Source organism: Crotalus tigris, unplaced genomic scaffold, assembly GCF_016545835.1.
Source record: "Crotalus tigris isolate CLP2741 ecotype Arizona unplaced genomic scaffold, ASM1654583v1 scf7180000018287.699579, whole genome shotgun sequence".
Classification (NCBI taxonomy): Eukaryota; Metazoa; Chordata; class Lepidosauria; order Squamata; family Viperidae; genus Crotalus; species Crotalus tigris.
The window spans coordinates 136050-157362 of record NW_024096924.1 but is presented as its reverse complement, the minus strand read 5'-3'; the positions used below and the strand labels follow the sequence as shown (position 1 = coordinate 157362).

At 36.4% G+C, this 21313-nt stretch overlaps 1 protein-coding gene across 2 annotated transcripts in view; it reads left to right on the top strand.

The window, feature by feature from the left end:
- Positions 1-18455, top strand: part of LOC120310748 (partitioning defective 3 homolog) — a 449365-nt gene extending 430910 nt beyond the window's left edge. The window contains exons 23-25 of one of the 2 annotated variants that reach the window (XR_005557451.1): positions 15072-15265; positions 17132-17334; positions 18241-18455. The gene's annotated coding sequence lies outside the window, so the exon portion shown is untranslated. The remainder of the gene's footprint in view (positions 1-15071; positions 15266-17131; positions 17335-18240) is intronic. The other variant, XR_005557452.1, reaches the window with a different exon arrangement.
- The last annotated feature ends 2858 nt before the right edge of the window (positions 18456-21313 follow it).

Here is a 21313-nt window from a genome sequence, read left to right as displayed (position 1 = left end):
TATTATTGATTTTATCATCAAAATTAGGAAGACGCAGAGGAACAAAAGTAAAAACATATCAGACAAGAGAATTTAGAAATATTGATTAGTAACTCAAGACATTCAGACCATTGAACTTGTCTTCCACAGAAATCAAAGAAAATTCAGTGTCCAGAGGGCCTGCGTTCGAATAACTTGTTTTCAAAGCTCTCTCAATTATATTTGCTTTGTTTTGATAACTTATTTCATCATCAGAAGTCTGGAAGAATGCCTGTAATAAAATATAAAATATCTATATATAATAGGTGCATGTTCATAGCAGAGAATTTTAGATGATTTGTTCAACTAAAAGTAATCATTCTCAAGTGAAGAACAAGGGCCTCTAAATAATGAGTTTCAATTATTCTTGAATCTTCTCAAATGGATTACTAAATGTTCTCCTTATCTTCTAACTTTTTATATCTAGTGAATACTTTGATGGCCTATGAACATTCTGTCTACTCCATAATTATTATTGGTATCATCAGTGGTTTCTCATCAAACTTAAATAGTTATCAAAAAGTTTCATATTTTCATTAATGACTTAAGAGTGGAGAAAATACTTATCATTATTTGTGAGTGCCGTAGATATGGATAGCTAATATCCAAAAGTCAAACAAAATTCAAACTAGGGTGAAGAAATGAACTGAAAACTAATCATATGAAATTTACTAAAGATAAATGCACAGTTCCTCACTTTAAAAACAGAAATCCAAAGCACAAGTATAAGCATGAATATGCAGAAATTAATATTAGACCACCAACAAGAAGCAAACAGTATCCCAATCAAGAAACTACCATCTTGGATAAACAAACTAACAGCAACCCAATCAAGGAACCATCAAGACTATTCCCACCAAAACTAACAGCACAAGCCAAGAATATAAATTATAGCAAATCCCACTTCCTACTAGCACTAATAATGTTACCTAGTTTGGTAATGGAACATTTGCAAGAAAACAATCTAAGAGAGCACCAACTACTCCATAGTTCAACCCTGAACTGTATATATTGTCATCTAAAGATATAAGCTATTATTAGTGGTGGTGGGGAATTAATCACAAGGATTATGATTTAGATTGCAACAATAGAAATGTAGCTTTTAAATCTAGGGATATAATAGCAGCACCATTTTCTGCATTAATCAGATTCCTTTGAGCAAACTTCCACATAGGGCCATCATTCTGCAAAACAGGGGCAGTCCAAAGAAGCAATGAGAACAATCTGAATAATAGAATCAAACATTCATAAGTAGAGACTGAGGATTAGTCTTATGGAAAAAGACTGAAGAGAGACATGATAGCACTTTTTAAGAATTTGAAGGATGTCAAACAGAAGAAGGTCAATTTATCTTCTTCCTTGTCCCAGTGTGCAGAATATGAAATAATAAATTGATTTTTCAAAAGGGCAAATTCTGATTGAATGAGAGAAACAATCTTTACATTAAGAGAAATTGGATAGTGAAACAAATTAACTATAGAAATTAGTGTTTTCTGTTAGAGCTGTTCAAACAACAGAAAAAAGTTGGTCAACTGTTAAGAATATTTTTTTCAAAATTTTTTATTAATTTTCTATTATTACATTTGATTAGTGCTTAATAAACATTGTGTTGTCTGGGTTAATTTGTTTCCTTAAGTTGCATTCTTAGTCTCTACAACCTTTTTCCAACTATTAATAAAATAAACATGTTTGAAAATATTCTGTATCTTCTTTCTCTTTGATCCCCAATGTAAGTCTGTCCATTTCAGAACTGTCCAATATCTTCTTGATTATCTCTTTGTCTAATGGTGTTTCTTCATTCTTCTAGTGCTGAGCAAATACAATCCTCCCTGCTGTTAGTATATGCAATGTATGTTATCAGATTTGGTTATCAGATTTTTCTGGTACTATACCTAATAAGAAAAGTCCTTACTGTTAAGAGTATTTTTAATTGGATTCTTATGCTGAATATGGAGTTAAACGTAATGATCCTGAGCTCAGATTCTAGGATTATCAGTTGTTAATTCCATCTCTTCAGTATTAGGGAATTTCTGTGTAGTATTTACTGGTGCGGTCATCAATCCTGGTTATGTTCTACATATAGATTATTAGTTTGCAGTATAAGAAATAATATTCTCCTTTTAACTTGTTAACTTGTAAATTATATATTACTTTGTGTTCTTTTATATTCCCTACTAAGGGGTGCTTTTCTCTATGAATTTTGTTATATCTTAAAAAGATACATTATTGTTTTAGACATGAACTCCGTGATACCTACAGATGTTTTCTTTTAAATGTACTGAATGTAACAAGCAAATCACATCTGTACAAGAGCATTCTTTTTTCTAATGCCTCATTCTGTCTCTGTTACTATATTTAGTAACACGTTAGTAGAGTGAAAATGCTTAGGAACTTGACAATTTGAACATCTGGTTAAGTAGTGCTTTCAGGAGCAGGTTATTAATTATACTGGAAATAGCACACTTTTGTAAGTATAAATAAGTCAACCTAATATTTTTCATTGTATTGCCCTGGGCTTAGGATAAAAAGAGCATGTTTTATGATATACATCTCTCTCATAAAGAACAACAAAGATTATTAGGGGACTGGAGGCTAAAACATAAAGAACGGTTGCTGGAATTGGGCATGTCTAGTTTAATGAAGAGAAGGACTAGGGGTGCCATGATAGCAGCGTTCCAGTATCCCAGGGATTGCCCCAAAGAAGAGGGAGTCAAGCTATTCTCCAAAGCACCTGAAGGTAGGACAAGAAGCAATGGATGGAAACTAATAAAAAAGAGGAGCAACCTAGAACTAAGGAGAAACTTCCTGACAGTTAGAACAATTAACCAGTGGAACAACCTGCCTCCAGAAGTTGTGAATGCTCCACACTGAAAATTTTTAAGAAGAGACTGGACAACCATTTATCTGAAATGGTATAGGGTTTTCTTCCATTATTATTATTATTATTATGGATCATCGCACAGTCAGCCAGATGTTCAGACTGGATTTGGCATTTTGTCTACCTATCGAGTCCTTACCCAGGACCTGGGATAGGCAGATGTGGATGTTTGATGGTATTACAGGTATCGTCGCAGGATGGAAGCAGTTCCTAATAAGGCTGCCTTTTGCAATTGATTAATAATAATAATAATAATAATAATAATAATAATAATAATTCAGTTGAGCTGGTTTCCAACCAAATGTTTATCTGATGAACTTTCAGCTTCAGAGATGGAGACCAAAGAATTAGCAAAATGTACCACCTCATAATGGACTATTTGTGCATATATTTAAATCTAAGTTCATCTTGTCTGAAAGGTGCTTCTTCAAAAGCAATTGAACTGTTTTTTTTTTTTACCTGAGGAAGAAAAAGACAACATTTTGCTTCTCATCCAAGAAACTTCCTGGGTTCTGGTAGGATGGTGGGGCAATGGAAGGATTAACACTGATAGGAGCGGAGGGGGTTGGAAGGATCATATTACTTTGCAGTCATCTGGTCATTAGCACTTTCGCTGAGAGCTCTTGAGGCACTTGGGTGGGTTTTGCCTTTTGAAAAAGCACAACTATGACCTGGATGACTGAGAATCTCCACAGACACTAAGTTCATCTTGCCATCATCTTTACAAGTCTCTACATCATTTGTAAGAAATGCACTTACACTTCTACTGCTGTTGAGCTTCAAAGGTTAGAAAGTGAATGGGGTACTTTGAAATCATTTCCTAATCCCCTACAAATTTTAATACAGATAATATGTTTGTGAACATATTTTTCCAAAGCATTGTTTTCCATTTGCCATTCCTAAGCATCCTCTTTGATGCTCACAACCCAAATGTATTACATTTCACTTTCTCTTTGAAGGGTGATTTTAATTAAGCAAAGGACAATTTAGGATACATTCCATCATTTCTCCCCACCCCCAAATGATAAGACTTTGTCTTTTCATATTTTGAGTCCAAGTCCAGTGGCTGTTTATCAGATCCTTCTTGGATCTTTTTTCAATTTTTCTTTTCATTGTTTTTTATGCATCAAAACATAGTGGTCACAAGGCATCAGACAATTAGATTTGTTTGAGCCCATTGATTTGAGACTACTTTAAAATTCATGAGACATAACTAGGCTTAATTATCTCAAGTCCAGTTGATTTAAATAGATCCAGTCTATAAAGGGATCCTAGGTGCTCTCTGAGCTTGTTTGTTCCTGTGCAGATATTTCATTTCCCAAACTAAGTAACATCATCAGTGCTAGTAAGGACTGGGGTTTATTATCAATTTATATTCTACTGGCTTGCCTTGTCAGTGTCAGTAAGAGTGGTCTTGGAGATTCTGTGGGTTGTTTAATATTAGCTGGTTTGGCAGTTCCTTGATTGTTTATCTGGTGTTAATCTTGGTATTAATTTATGCAAGACCATTCTCTTGAATCTGCAACATCTGCAATAAAACAACCAAGTTCAGAGAGCACCAAGGAACCCTCATTTCATCCCTGAAGCTACATACATTCTCCTTTATCAGTGGGTATTAGAGGATCTCTGGCAAGTTGCTGAATGAAGGTACTCCTGATGACATATATTAAAGACTTTGCATGGTCTTTGGTCAAGAAACAGATTCCCACCAAAACGTAAGTCACAGTACCACAGATGGGAGGAAGGTGCAATGATGAAAGAGATCATTTATGTTTTGGTTTTGCTTAGTTAAGATGGGAAGAAAACGATCTTGCACCTTAAACTAAAAAGGCATTTTTTTTTTACAATTCCAGGATTATATTTCTATTTAAATTATAGCGTATGAAGATGTGTCTTCTAATGGACCCATGATCTGAGCACAAATAATTGTGTAAAAATGCCAATGACTGATGGAATGGGCACATGTTGTTGTTGTTTTCATTTGTACTTGTTGTTGTTTTCATTTGTACTGAGACTGCCACATCCAGAACAATAACTGGACAATATTGAACAGACGTATTCAGCTTCTTCCAACTAATTATAGATCTATAGGAAATAATGTCCCAATTTCTGCATAAACACTGTTGTTTAACCATCTCGCTAATTGCTTGGATTTTCATTTAGCACCTTTTTTCCTCTTTAAGCAAAAGAAAACTGCAAAGGGAAGGACCTTGAATTAATTTGTATTCAATAACTCTATTCTATAGGGTTTTTTAAAAAAAGGTGGAAAGAATAAAATGCAATGCTTTTGTGAATAGCCATGTACCAGAATTTTGCAACTGCTCACTGGTGGCTTTCAAAGTCAGTTTCCATGCATAATTTTCTTATCTTTATGCAGAATTTCCCCATATTTGTTGACTAAAATATTACTCATCTAATTTCCTATTTTAAAAACTCATTTCCAACACTGCTGAATTGAAAGGTGCTACCAAGCATTTAGCCTTCAATTTGCATACAGCAAATCCTGTAATCTGATGGGGGTTTTCACACAAGGATGGCTGCAAGCAATTACATGGGCAGAGAAATATTTTCAGCAGAGGTTCTGCCCTGCATTCATTTCATCTGCTGAGCCCCTGTTGAGATTTCTTCTATTGTACAATTGCTTATTGTTGCAGGTTTAGTAGACGGGGAGGAGAGATAAAATTTGCACCAAGCTGGGATACTTAATTTGTAAATGCATGTTTGCTCCTGTCTCATTTTCTTCCTTTCTAACTTTTAAAACTAATTTTGAAAAATTAGGTTCAGCAGGAAAAACAAAGTTATTCGCTCAGAACAATTGATTTAACACTCAAACAGAATAACAGTAGTTATAAGATTGCATAGAGCTGGAAATGATATAGTGAGAAATTGCTGGAACTAAATATAAATACATCAATATATTTTGCAAAATGTTGCAAGCCATTGTCATCGATCAAATTATGTGAACATTATATTCTACTATTAGACAAGAAAATTAAAACAAGCAGAATCACCACATATACGGCTATAAATAAATAAATTTTAATCTTCTTTGCCTGGAGCCCTGCAGATATTTTAGACTTCCATATTGCCAGCCAGCCAATGGAAAACATATATTTCTAGTATTCTAATTATTTTAATAGATAGAATAGATCATAATTTTTAAAAGTTCGCCAGTTAAACATAATCACAATTGTCTAAAATCATGATCCCAGCTATACAATCAATAAATTCTTCTATACTGCTTCCGATGCTCTGACAGCTTTCTTGGTGGTGTATTATCCTTCTTTTTTAATTTGCTTCCTCTCCCCCCAGTCTTCATTATAAGTGGGCTCCCTTTGCCAGATATCTACTGGATAACATTTGTTATGAGTGCTTCAATTTGGATTCCTGAACTGAACCAGTGATTGATTTCAATGGCTTAAAAGACCTTTTCCACATGTAGGCTTCTACAGTATAACCATTTCAATAGACTCTGTATTGTTCATGTGATACATGGAATATTGCATCCAGTTAAATTGTTACCTCATTTAAGGATCACTTTTCCATGAAAAAATATCTGGAGTGGCAATCAATCTCAAATAATCTAGATATTTTACAAGGAAAATGTAGATTGCTACATAGAATGGCAATCTTGAATGCCATTGAAGCAAAGATATAGAATTTGGACAGGAGAAGATGAATAAGGATGAAGAATTTGAATAAGCCATTGGTAAAATACCCTGAAAGTAAAAGCTGTTTACCTCAGGACACAACAATTCTTCATAGAAGAGGTTTAAACAGATGTTGGTTGTTCATTTCCCAAGGCTCTTTTACTGAGTAAGGGAATTGGATTAAGTGATGGGGCTGACTGATTGACCTTTTCAGCGCATTCTCTCAACCAAGCAATTAATATTAAACTGGGCATGTGCATGATGCAACAACCTGGCACTACAAAGCATTGTGTGAATTCTGTGCAATCAGAGGGGAACGTAGGTTTGCCAGACTCTATATCTTAATTAACCTAGCTGTGAGTAACAGGACTTACTTCGCCCTGGGATGACTCTAAAAGTGTTGAGTGTGCATGAACATATTGCTTTTGCATGGCTATAAAAGGCACAAATATTCCTGAATGGCTGAATATAATTTATACATAATCAAATGAAAGAACTAAAAATGAGCATCTTATTTTGGTTATTACTTTCTCCAATTTCTGATCCTTCTTTTTGTTCCTAGATGTGGAAGATAATGTAGAAACAGAAAAGGAGCCTCTCTGTCACCTGACATCTGTTAGGGTATCTTTGCTGACAAAAGTTTGAAAAAATCTGAAATAAGGGGTGGGGGGGAGTCTAAGTCAAAGTTGGCGTCTAACTTAATTGAACACCGAGTGTTACTTGTTTGTCTCATTCCATAGAGAGAATCCCCCAGTTCCAACATTCCACAATAGTCTTTGTGAAATATGATCAGACTTTTTTCAAGACAGCTGGGCAGCATCTACTCTTCAAAGTCACTTTTTTGCTGGGGTTCTCCATTCTGCAAAGCAATCCAGACTTTAATCTAATTCAGAGTAAATGGCATTTCTTTTGTTGAATATCCTGCCCGCTCCCTCCCAATAACTCTTCCTTCCTGTTTCAGTGGTTCTATTTGGTTTTATGCTACAATTCTGAATTGTTCTTAGATTATCAAGGAAAAATGGAATGGGGGTAAAACCTGAGAATAAGGTAATAAGGTAATAAAAAAATCTGATATTTATAATTTTTAAAATATATGTCACATTTTGATACTTTTACATTCTAAATTTGTTTTATTTCTTTATTTAATTTCATACTCCAGCCAGCTCTCTGCTTCTATTGTCAAAAGAATGGATTTGGCATCTGTGTATTACATAGTACAATTCAGTAATATGACAGCAGGAGCAGTAATCACTGGCAGTTAACCTTTTCCAATAAGCTTCAGTTCAGAGCTGCTTTTAACCCAATTTTTCTCCCTTGCTGAATATTTTAAAGTGCTGAACTGTTGAGATAATGCAAGTAAAGTAGTAATACCTGTGGTGAACTTGGTGCATTTATAATCACCTCTCACTAACAAAATTGAACAGCGTAAGTTTTTCCAGATGACAAGAAATGGGGTTATATTTTTAGCTCTTAATGAATGGGAAGTATGACCCAGCAACAGTAGAATCAACAAAAATGAGAACTGATGTACTTTGCAGTGATGGGCTGATTGTGGAACTGCATTTCCTAGTGACAAAAAATTAGCCTAATGAAATATTCCTGCAAGAACAAATGCTTTCTTCTGGGAAATCTGCTTTGTTCTCTTACAATGGCATTTTGCAAATTTACAGTGCCAAAAGGGAAAAAAAAGGTGAAACAACAGGTTTTAATTAATTCAATTCTTAAACTAAGAAAAAGTCTCCTCTTTGACTACCATGTTTCCTGATCTTTTCCAGTGCAGGCCTAGATAATTAACAATTAAAACTATATGTATATTTTTGCACAGAAAAGAATATGAAGAAATTTCTACAAGAGATTGTAGGTTACCAGAAGAAAAATATTGTTGTATTGTTGCCATGAAAACTACATGGATGTATCTATGAGATCACCATAAATTGAACTTGAGTTGAAGGAGATTATATCATAGAGTACCTTTGAGGTCTTCTAATTCAATTTTCTGCTCAATCCAAGAATTCACCATATAGAATCACAGAATGTAAGAGGTGGAATTTTGGAGAAATCAGCAGTCTATTCTGTATCAGAAAATGTACTTGCATGCATTTTCTTTAAGTTTACATTCCTTGGCTTAATAACTAATATTCTACTTGGAACAATTCCAGAAAAAAAATCTCTGTCAATTTGAAAGCAACTCCAGATTTCTGTTCCCACAATGTTGACAACTTTGCAGAGCTGAACTAAAGTATTTCTTACCAAGCTGTGGTTTATTAAAAAAAAAAAAAAAACTGGGGAGATAGGTTTAGCATTTTGGGAGAAAATGTGGTCCATTTCCTCCAAAAATACAAGGAAATTTATCAGGTTTAAGATCCTGCAAGGGGAAATGATACTTAAATGTGCAACTCACTTTTTGTAGGCTAAACAAAAAAGAGATAGTATAAAATTGAATTAAAGGATGGGGGTGACTATTGTCTTCCAAGAGAGACTTTCAGATATCTGTTATACAGAGAAATGGATGTTAATTACTTTTGTGAAGTTGGGCTCCAAGGAACAAATGAAATTGATATTGTAGTTCTGGTCTTAGGAGTTCATTGCTACCATGGACCTGACCCAAGTTATTCATGGTCTGCGATACCAGGAAGGTGAGTATCTGTAATGGCATGTGGGAATGATCTTGGGAGACTGGGCAGACACATTGTCAAGAGAACTCTCTCTCTCTCTCTCTCTCTGTCTCTCTTCCTTATGGATCCTGAAGGGATTTTAGAAGATGCAATAGTAGAAGAAATGAATCACTGCTGGAGAGACAAACAGATGTAACAACCTTCATTAAAATGGACAACCCAAGTTTTTCAGCTTTTCTGCATTTGCCGATGGCTATCTATAACCCTATTTAAGGTTATCTGGTCCCACTTAGGAAAGATGGGTCACAGGATAATCTGAAGGGCTGCTATGAGGTCTAGTCAATGCATCTATTAAAGGTCCTGTTAAGCTGGCTAAGATATGTCCTGGCATAGTTATCTGGAAAGAATTTTAGCCTGTTGATTCTGAGGAAGAAGATTGGTTCTTCAGAACTCTGAAGATGGACATTTGTTTATTAGATCCATGTTATTGCTGATTGGCTAAGAAGACCCACTTGGCTGAATCTAAATAGTGGTGCATTCATCACTGAATGACAGTAAATAGTAATGAGTGAGGAGGTTGTGATTAAAATAGGCCCAACCTATCCTTAAGAAATTATCACTTGAAAATTTCCAAGACATCTCCAAACTTCTTTTTCTAGGAAACATTGTTGAGAAAGTTGGGCTACAACTTTAGACGACTCTGAAGGAAATGAATTATCTGGATTTCCCTTTGACTTCAGACTGGGATACAGTACTGATATGGCACAGATACTGTTTATGAATTACCTATGTTATGGCCAAGATAGGAGTCTCTCATCCACTGATCCATCCAGCCCTCTTTGATTATTCTACAATCTTCAAAACATTACTCACTATATGCTTCTGGACTGGCTTAGAGAGTTGAGATTGGAAATCTTGGTGCAGCTGTCATCTGGAACTAGCTCCAGTTAAAGTTGATAACTTTCTGCCTCTGTTCAGTATGGCTGGATTCCTCGTGTTGGTATCTGATTTTCTTCTAACATGTTATAAGAGCAGAATCATTGCACTTTGTAAAGCATGACTGAAGATTTATAAAGTAGTGCAGCAAGATTCATAGTCATCAACTTTATTACACACATACAACAGCTGCCATAAAAAAGGTTCACCTTTACACTTCAGCTAGCTATTTTGTGTTACTCAACAGATTATGATTCAAATCAGGAATGCAAAACTGCCCATTGACAACCTTTTGCAGCCCTCAGAACCCTCTCCTGTTTGGTCAGAACCTAAATTTTGAGTGTTGTAGGCAAGAAATTTATTGGGGATACAGTAAATAAGTTCTCCCCTTAAAAATATCTATTGCAACTTTGTCAATGGCATACCACAAAAGCTAATTATATCTGATCAGCTGTGCTATTTTTCTCCTGCAATACATGTAAAAAGAGAAAGGCAGTTTTGTTTTACAAAGTAATATTTTGCAGTCTATTAATCAGTAATATGAGCTATAGTCCTAATGATCTAATAATTCTTAATACTACATTAATTTAGTGTATGATAATGAAACACTGTCACCTTGAATGTGCTATCTCTCCATTATGAGCTTTATCTCATCATCTCCATTTGATAGAGGCATTCACTGATACTTTTGTATTAGAAAGAGGACTGATTGAAGATTGCTTCAAAGAAAGGGCTTCCTCATAGGTTAAAGTTAAAATTAAAATGCAGCACTCAGAGCCACTTCTTGCCCACCCTACCGACAGGCTCATTATTTTTCCAAGTGTAAAAGATTTCAGTCAAGAGATCTGAAGAAAAGAACTACTACAAAGTAGTAATGAAATCAGGAGGAAGATCAAACTTCTACTTTTTGACCTTCAGGAATCTTTCGAGTCATGTGTCTCACTTGATTGGGCTAAATCAGGCCTTTCATATGACTCATTGCTTGTCCTAAAGTGTGATTGACCTCAGCAGAAATATATGTTGTCTGAAATACAATTAAATGCATTTAAGGGATGATTCATGTGTATTCAGATCAAAGAGAGAATGTGAGAATGTGAAGTCCATAATTCAGAAATATTATTTTTGAGCAAGACATCCACAGTCCCTGTAAAGTTCTTCTAACACGTCCATGGCTTTCATTTTAGAAATAAAATCTCTGAGATTTCCTGCGGACAACGATCATATGAAAATTACCTTCTGTTGCAACATGCCCCATATATGTAGCATCATGTCAGTTATATCAAATTTTGAGAATGGTGTTGCATTACAGACATATGATAAGATTTAAAACAGCTTGTTATAGCAGTCAAATCATCCAAAAATGTTGTGCTCCAAATTCTCCCTCATGTCTATGTAGCTAAGTAGCAACTATTTCAGTATTTTCTTTGTAAACACATCCCAATCATTCTTCAGAGACATCAGTACTGGTTATCAATTTGTACCAAAAAAAAACAAACCCCTATTTCTTCTTGTTGTTCCTTCTCAGCTGATAGGTAGGCACCCTTGATCTATAATCTATAGTAGTAACGAAGAAACTTCAACCAGCAATTTTTATATGTGGAAGGAGTGCCAATCTGTCGTCTCAGACAACAAAATGTCTTGAGCCAGTCCTGCCTATCTTTCCCTCAAAAAACCGAGTGGCATTTTAAGCTGTTATAAATATGGGCACCACAAAGAGAAATATTATCCCCTGAGAAAGATTCTTTTTCGCTCCCTCTCTTTGCTTGTTACAGTCCATAGTATTTCTGGATATAGCAGTCCTGCCTAAAATGACTTACATTTGCCCCAGTGAAGACTATGTGGAGGAAAAAACACTATTCTATTGGTTAAGACAAGGAGAGAGTGATTTGCTTTCCTCACTGCCTATCCTTGTCTCTTCCTTATTTCACATATTCTTTTCTAACACTTGCAAAAGTGTTAGAATGGTTTTTGTGCAAATGTTACATGCACATGTAGTCCTCACTTAATGATTAGTTGGGACCAGTAACTCTGTAGATATGTGATGTGATTGTTAAGTGAGACATCATGTGATGTGGGACATGACCATGATTTGTGGTTTTTTTTACTGCAAGCTTCTTCATCAACTGCTTGTTAAAAGCCAGTTGTGAAATGTGCAAATGGTGATTGTGTAACTACAGGATCCTGTCCTACTGGTTGTAAAGTATTTGAATTTTGATCATGTGTCCATTGGAATGCTGCAATGGTCAGAAGTGCAAGGACTAGTAGTAAGGTTTATCTTTGAACAGTTGTTGGACAGGATGGTCATTAAATGAGGACTGGTTGTTGGGAATAAATATTTTTCAGAAGACCATTCTGGGACCTGGAATTGGTGGGGAAAGCTGTGAAAGAGATAATTAGACAAGCGGAACAAAATAGCCACATCTGCTTATAGAAATGAAGGATGCTGGCAGCCATATTTCTTCAAGAAATATCTTTGAATTGGGGGGGGTGCTTCACCTAAACCTTCACTGAACTAAAGATTTGTGTATCTCTAAACTTGAAGCTGGAATAATGGATTCTAGATGAAATTTAGCTTATATTTTTTTGTTAAGCCAACCCTCTACAGGTAGCAGTTAAAAGTAATTAAGTCCCTTCTGAGACTTTTATTGCTGCTTTGGTATGTTCAAAATAATTTTATTTTAAAATATTTTAAGTTTTATTAGACCTGTAAATCCAAAGGCACTGTCTGTTCAGCATCTCATGACCGTTTGACCACAAGGGGGCGGTGGGCTGTAGATAGAAAATTAAGAATTACCTCAGGTTGCTAATCTGAGATAATTTCTTTATGCCTTTCTTTCACACAGGAACACACTACGTGCCCCCAGACTCTTATCTTCGTATGGGGCAGCTTTGCCCATCCTGTAATTATTTTGCATTAAAATTATAATACCTTACACTAACTAACAGGTCTGGATTCCCCAGAGGGCTGTCCCACAAAAAGGATTTGCCAATTTCTGACACTGTTATGGTTTGAGTTCTAGTTGATTTTAATAAAAATTGAACTGGAAAACTCATAGCAAACCGCAGGACAGGGAAGAGGAAAGTGGGCAAATTAGGAAGTTATCAATTATCTTGAAAATCAGGCAGGTGAAGCTTTTCTAGTTCTTGAATCCCATGAAGTTCTACTTTGCCACCCCTCCTCCTGTCCACTCCCTCAGTAAACCAGTATTGTGGCAGGAATTCTTCTATGTCAAAACAGCTTTATTAAAAGTTGTTTATTAAAAACTTCTAGCTATTGTAGGCAGGAAATCTGATGCTTAAAGGTTGAAATATAGCCTCAGTTCAGCCTGTTATGCCTGTGGATAGAACTATTTGCATCGCATAAAAAGAAATGCATGCCAATAGAAATCTCATCACTTGGCAATTCCAAATAAGACCTGAAATACACACTACAGATATTTAAGTAACACTCCCCTCCCCCACCATTCTGACCTTCTATTGAGAAGAAAACTTCAGGAGAGGCAGTTGTATTGATTCTGGTTGGTGTTATAGATCGAAGCCTGTCAAACACAAAAGCAGGAAATTATCTGGACTTCACACCAGTTCTGCCGTTTTCATTTTCACTTAGAAAATAATAAATAAAGGGCAACTTCATATTATTCTAATACTAAAGTATTATGTATTATTGTAATCCATCCATCCTCCATGAGAATTGACTTTTCTGCATTGTTTGCCAACTCCTAATATATCCTGCAGTAATTCCAGCCTAAGATTGGGGGTGGGTATTTTTTCTTTTTTCAAAGCAATGCCACTTAAGGAATGAAAGACTCTTTCAGGAATTAATTTTAATTGGGGTTTTAATCCGGAGAGCCATCAGAGCGAAAACCTTGCATCTGTCACAGACACATCAGTCAGTTATCCTGCTTATCGTTGTTGTTAACTGTGGTCTGCTTACATTCTTGTGGACTATTATGCAAGTGCAAAGCTTAAAGGAATGTAGGCAAGAATTTTTGCAGCCAGAAATTACATTTAAAAATAAAATAATCAATCCCTGAGAGCTTCAGGCTATGTGGTGATGAATCACCAAGGGTGTGAAACCGATCTTTCTGCATTATTTTAAGGAGTCCTAAAAAAATTTGTCCTGCTGAATTACCATGTTGACCTGATCAGTTTCAGCAGCACAGTTGAAGGGGAGACATTCATTATGTTGAAACTAGATGGGGCAGAATATGCTCAGTTAAATGGTTTAATTATTTGTCTGAAAACAAAAAGGTATAATGCATCTAGTACCACTCACTCTATAAGGAACAAGAAGCAACATGGGAAAATATTTCAATGTTCAGAGGAACATATTTTAGAAAAGGAAAGACTCTTGCATAAAGCCTACATATACGAATAGAAAAGAGTAACTGTAGCCCAAGGATAAATTGTGGATCCTAGATGTTTTTTAAGCTTGGTTATTTTCTTGCAGAAATTTCATTACCTGGCTAGGTAACATCATCAGTGCAACCAGATATGACTCTGAAATATGTGATCTGACTCAGTATCGTCACTACCATCCTGTAAAATATGTGCTCAGCTATTCTAACCACTCTATAGCTTTCATTCATAACTTTCACAGAAGATGGTAGCGTTCAGTTGACTTTGTCTGATTCTACAACATCTGGGCAGAATCAGACCATATTAATAGTTGAATAGGAAATAAAAAAAACCTGAAATTGAACAAAACACATCTAATTTAGTTAGTTAGTTAGTTATTTTTTTAAAAAACATCCTCTGAGCATACTACATCTGCAGCCCATTCTCTACATTCTAAAGTTGTATGATCAGGGACTAGCTGCAGATGAAAAAAGGTATATTTGTTTGTTTCAGTCCATATCACTTGCATGTTTGTTTATCTATACATCATTTGCACAATATCTACTACTAAAAATTCCTCTTGCAATGTGCATCATGTAATAGTTCTAATGCATATTTTAAATACCTGTTGAATAGGTTGCCTGTTTAGTGCTCATCTATGTGTATGAAACACATAATTTAAGATGGGAGATACACAACCATTTTTGGAAAAAAATATGAAATCTGGTGCAGTGCAACCAGATCCAACTCTTCCAGATAGAACTCTGTGAAGACTGAAGTCTAGGCTACTTCTGCAAGTATAACATGAGTGTTTTCCCAGTATATACAAGGTAAATATTATTTTTAAAAATAAACTTCATTATAAGTATATTATTTTATGCCATGTTTATCACATTGCACTAAAGGCAGTGGTGGGATTCAAATATGGGAACAACCCGTTCTCTGTGTGGATACTGCTTCCAGAAGTCCATTCTGGGCCTGAGCAACAAAAAATTAGCTACCGGTTCACCAAAGTGGTGCAAACCAGCGAATCCCACCATTGACTAAAGCATTCAATGAACCACAACATAGAGCTTATTTGGTGTAGTAGTTTAGGGCAGCTGGATGACTTTGAGCCAACCACAATCTCACAATGCATGGACAGACCCAACCATAATTTCCATTGGGAAAGTGTGAGTATCTTAGACTAAAGCTAAATCCAAAAACAGAGAATTCCCGGAAGCTTGGTATTCAAACAAATCAGTCTGCAATAGACATATGGCAATAAACCACATATACATACCATTCAAGAGAAAATAAAAAGCTAAGAAGGAAACAAAAGTACCAGAATATATCCTCTCTAGCAGCCTACACCCAAATAAGCAGGGATCAACACTAGACAAACAGACAAGCTAAAACCAATACTCTAATCAACAAATTACCAGGAAGAAAATCACATCACTACCAACAATAGCAGGGAAAGCTATTACATATAAATAGGGAAGAAATCCAACACTTACTAGCACTGATGACATCATCTAGTTGGGTAATAAAATATTTGCAAGCAAGCAATCAAATTGAGAGAGCACCAAGGACTCCAAAATCACACTCTCTCAGTCTAGCCCATCTTAAAAGGTTGCTGTTGTGGGGAAAATAGGAAGTAGGAGTATTACATTCACCAACCTGAGCTATACAAAGTAAAGACAAAATAGAAATCTAATATAAAAACAAAGGATCAAAACTGGATTATAATTTAGCAATAGCAGTAGCATTTAGATTTATATATAATGCCCCATAGTGTTTTACAGCACTTTGTGGGTGGTTTACAATGTCAGCATATTGTCGCCAACAATCTAAGTCTTCATTTTACCGACCTCGGAAGGATGGAAGGCTGAGTCAACCTTGAACCCGTTCAGGATGAAATACCAGGCTGTAGACAGAATAAGCTGTCAGTTGGCAGTTGAAAAGTCTTGTTAAATCACAGATTCATCAAAAGAGCTATCACAGTCTTGGGCTGAATCAACAATGGTATAATGCCATGCTCATAGGAAATGGAAGTTATTTTCTATGATGCACTAGTCAGGCTACCTCTGGAATAATGTTGTCAGTTCTGGTTGCCATATTATAAGATGGATTATCAAAGAACCATAAAAAGTACACAGAAAAGTAATGAAGATGATAAGGAGTGTGTAGGCTAAATCCTGTGAAGAACAGTTTTAAAAATGAAGTATTTTAACTTAGAGAAGAAAAAGCTGAGAGGAGACATGTTAGCAATCTTCAAATACTCAAAGGATTGTCCTAGGTAAGAAAATGTGAATTTATTCTCAATAGTTGGAAGCTTAACAGAAAAAAATCCATATCTGAAATAAAAAATTTCCAAACTGTGAGAACTATCAAGCATTGCCTTCTGGAGTTATGGAGTACGCTCCATGACTAGAGGTTTTCTGACAAAGGTCGGACAGCTGTGTTTTAAATGAGTATTAGGATTCCTGCACTGAGCAAACAAAGGATTGGGTTAGATATTCTTCAAGGCACCTTCTAAACCTATAATTCTAATTTAGAGATTTATTTTAATTGTAAAGCAAGCTAAGTTTTTGTTTCAACATATATTAATCAGAATGTTTCTATTCAGGATGCAACTATATCTAAGAATATATGTTTTATATGCTGCATATGAATGTGTGTGCATTACTTAAAATGCTGTTCTTCATCTCTAGCAACAGCTGAAATTTAAGCACCCTCTGGAATAAAGATTGATGCCAATTTAAACAAACAAAGTAGGGGGGAACAGCATTCATTCAGCAACTGAAGGCTAACAACACCCTTGCTGTGTCAGCTCCTTCAAACAGGAAGATAATTGGAAAATAGAGAAGCATTGCAATAACATCATATATCACTTTGCCCAGAGTGTGTACTCCAGGTAGTAATTCTCAACCATATGCTAAGTAAAAAAGCCAGCTGGTTTGTACAACTGTTGCTTAATTACAGATGATGCCATATGAGGAATCACACAAGAAGTAATGGTTTTGTTTTCACTCAAATCATCCCCAGATAATAAAAATCCCTGTGGATACTATCTATGGAATAGACGCATGAGACTATAGTAGATCCAATAATAATCCAATTTGTTGACTGTTGTGTTGTGTTTAGGCACAGTAAATTAACTATCCTTGGTCTTCTTAAGCACAACACAGCCTCTAGGCTTTTATTATGCAGCTTGACATTGCACAGTTATTATATTTGTATTCTAAGCTGCTTCAGAATCTTGATCCAACTTAATATTGCTGTCTTTCTAAATTGGCTAGCTTTGATTTCGGGGATGTAGTCCATGACCAAATATATTAACAGGATAATATAAGCAATTTTTTTTAAATAGCATTATAACCTCTGGTAATCAGGATGGCCAGCATGTAAGAGGAATGAGATTTGTAGGAACTTTCACTGTTCCTGAAAGACACAGTTGGTCATTTGAGAGTCCATATACAGGAGACTGAAGTACAGAGAAAGGGTTCTCTCTATTTGTATGGCATGTTTTCCCATACATGTGTCTTCACATGGGAAAAAACTGCCCATAAAAATCCCTTTTAAATTCACTTCTCAGCCCCCAAATGGGAATTATAGACTTTTTAGAGAATTCATTTGAGGAGAAAACAAAATAATTGTATAGTTTATTGTCTATATATATTAACAGAAGAGCAGCAGAGGGGCTGTGGAAGAGAATGAAGAATGAACTAGATTAAAAAGCAGGGTAAAAGCAGTTGGTTAAGGATTACCCCATGGTGATAAGAGTGACAAAGCCTAATTATTTTTCTGCTTTTATCCACAGATAGCCTGCCAGCAGCCCTGTTAAGCTGACCCTGAGTAAGGAGGGGCTGGAAAAATATCTGCAGGGTTGCAAACGAGGACTATGCGAGGCATCTATTGGATAAAACCATGGGGTTCTGCTCTGAGTTTATTTAACTTATTTTATTAACTTATTTTAAATTATTATTTTAATTTTGAGGTTTTCCACAATGACTTTGGGAGTTTATTATTAAAAAAGAAAGAAAAAGAAAACAGTATGCATCAAAGAAGAAGAATACAATTGACAAATTAGGGATCCTTGGTGGCCTCTGAGCTTGGTTAGTGCTAGTGGCACTGATGATGTTACCTATCTTGGATAATGAAACATCTGCAAGAAAACAATCAAGCTAGAGAGCACCAAAGAGCTTTCATTTCAACTCTGAGCTACAAATATTTTTCTTTATTGGTACAACAAACAAAATTAAACAACAGCAACAAAAAATACTCAACAACCAAGCCTGAAAGAATCACTGAGGTTTTAATATTTTGCAGAAGATCAAAAGAGTGGGGGCTCTTTGCTTCCCAGGAGGAATGTCATCTGACAGGTCAAGAGTCATCTTTGAAAAGACATACGTTCTGTATCCTGCAAGTGACGCTGCTTAATTAACAGGAAACAGACCAGGTCCATTCTGGCTGACTTAAATGGATAAGCAGAATCATATAGAAACTGATGGTCTCTCAAATAGCCAGGCCCTGTGTCATGAAGAACTTTATAGGTGATACTTACTGTGTTTCCCGAAAGTAAGACCTACCCCAAAAATTAGCCCTAGCTTGATGGGGGGTGGCCTAATATAAGCCCTACCCTAAAATAAGCCCTAGTTTTGGGGTGAGGCAGATACACCTAAAAATCAACCTTGGAGCCAGGCCTCTCCTTGCCAGCCCATTTCTTCTGAGGTGTCTTCTGCAGCCAGGCCTGCATTTTTCAGTCACAGGCCTTTCCAGAAGGCCACTGCAGCTGAGAACCAAGCTATGGTTTCAATCCATTGCTCGGTTATCAGCTGCAGAGACCTTCTGGAAAGGCCTCTGACTGTGAAATGCAGGCTGGAGCTCCATTCTTAGCTGCAGAATGAAGCTCCTCCTTCGGTCGTAGAAGAAGGGGGCTGGTTGGGTGGGGCTGTCAATGCTGGAGGTGAGTGGAAAAGTCACCCCCCAATAAGGTGACCAACTTTTTTACAGTGAAAAAGAGGACACAAATAAATTGAAGAGAAAAATATCGTAAATAAAAGAAACATTTTATTCATTGCAACAATAATACAGACAACTTGCATGTGCAAAGTTTGCCAGCCGGGTGTTTTGGCGTGCTCAGCAGCAATTCCTATTGGCTTTCGAAAGCCAACAGTGGGAGTAGCACAGCTCATGCAAAAGTTGAAAAACACCCATCAAAAAAAGGTGCCGGAACACCGTTCTCAGCGTTCTATGAGAAAAAAAAAGCCCTGCAGATTAGTCTTCAAATATCAAAAAGAAGGACATGTAGAAGGACACTTTTTGAGGGAGGACAGAACTTACAAAAGGAGGACTGTCCTCCTTAAAGGAGGACGGTTGGTCACCTTACCCCCCAAAAATAAGACCTGGTCCCTCTTTTGGAGGGAAAAAAATAGACCAGGGAAACATGGTAACACCTTGAACTGCACCTCAATTGAGAGTCAGTGCAGTCATAAAAGCAGTGCTTTGTTGCTGCATTCTGGCCTAATTGTGGCATCTGATTGGTCTTCAAGGGTAGTCCCATGTAAGATGCATTATGGTGGGTGACCTTTGGAATGGGACTACCCTTGGAATGGGAATTGTGCAACCATATCAACCATCCTTGATTTCTTATTTGTCTTCAGTAAAATTAACTATGATATTTTTCTGAACTGATTTCATGGATTAGGAGTCAGGAAACACTGTGTTGTAGTTCTGGGACTGATTCTAGTCTTGGTATAGGGGAGAGCTGTAGCCTTATACATTTGCTTTGTGCCTTCCTCTGGGTTCTTAATATCTACATGATATTATCTACATTATAAGGTAATTTATCAGCATAGGGCTACATGAATTGATAAAAATTAAATAACAGAATAACAGAGTTGGAAGGGACCTTGGAAGTCTTCTAGTCCAACCTTCTGCTCAGGCAAGAAATCTTATACCATTTCCCACAAATAGTTGTCCAATCTCTTCTTAAAAACTTCCAGTGTTGGAGCATCCACAACATCGGGAGGCAAGTTGTTCCACTGGTTAATTGTTCTGTCAGGAAATTTCCCCTTAGTTCTAAGTCGCTTCTCTACTTGATTACTTTCCATCCATTGCTTCTTGTCCTGCCTTCAGGTGCTTTGCAGAATAGGCTGACCCCCTCTTCTTTGTGGCAGCCCCTCAAATAATGGAGTACTGCTATGATGTCATTCCTCGTCCTTCTCTTCATTAAATTAGAATTGTCCAATTCCAGCAACTATTCCTTATATGTTTTAGCCTCCAGTCTAAATAGCAACTATGCTGTCAATGCTCTTTCCCAATGTCTGGAGGCTGTGGGGGTGGGGGTGGGATCTGTATAAAGAAAAACAGGTTTTGGCTTCATCCAAGCAAGAAAGAATGGTTTTGGGTTTCAGGATATACTGGGTCTGGGAACTTGCCATCTTTAATTCTGGATGAAATTGCACAATTCAGATAGAACTCCTATGCATTTTGGAAGTCCTCCTAGGTGTACAACTCCTGATTGAGGAGGCCTTTGCATGTGTGTGGCAATTATGCCTATTCCAGCTTAGGATCACTTTCCATTTGAACTATTATAATTTGCTCTATGTGGAGCTGCCCACGAAGACCATATGGAAGTTACAAATGGTGCAGTAATTCATAGTTATGTGCGTACCATGCTATGTTCAGGTAACACTGCTACTTTGGAAGCTTCACTGGCTCTCTGCAGACTTCCAGGTGCAATTCAAGGTGCTGGGAATGAAGCTCTTCTTGACCCAGGTCTGGATTATTCCCAGGACCACCTATCTCTAATTGTTTCTACTGATCTGATAAAATCTGATAAAGTGATTGTGCTTTCTGTTCCCTCTATGAAACAATGACACCTAGTGGGA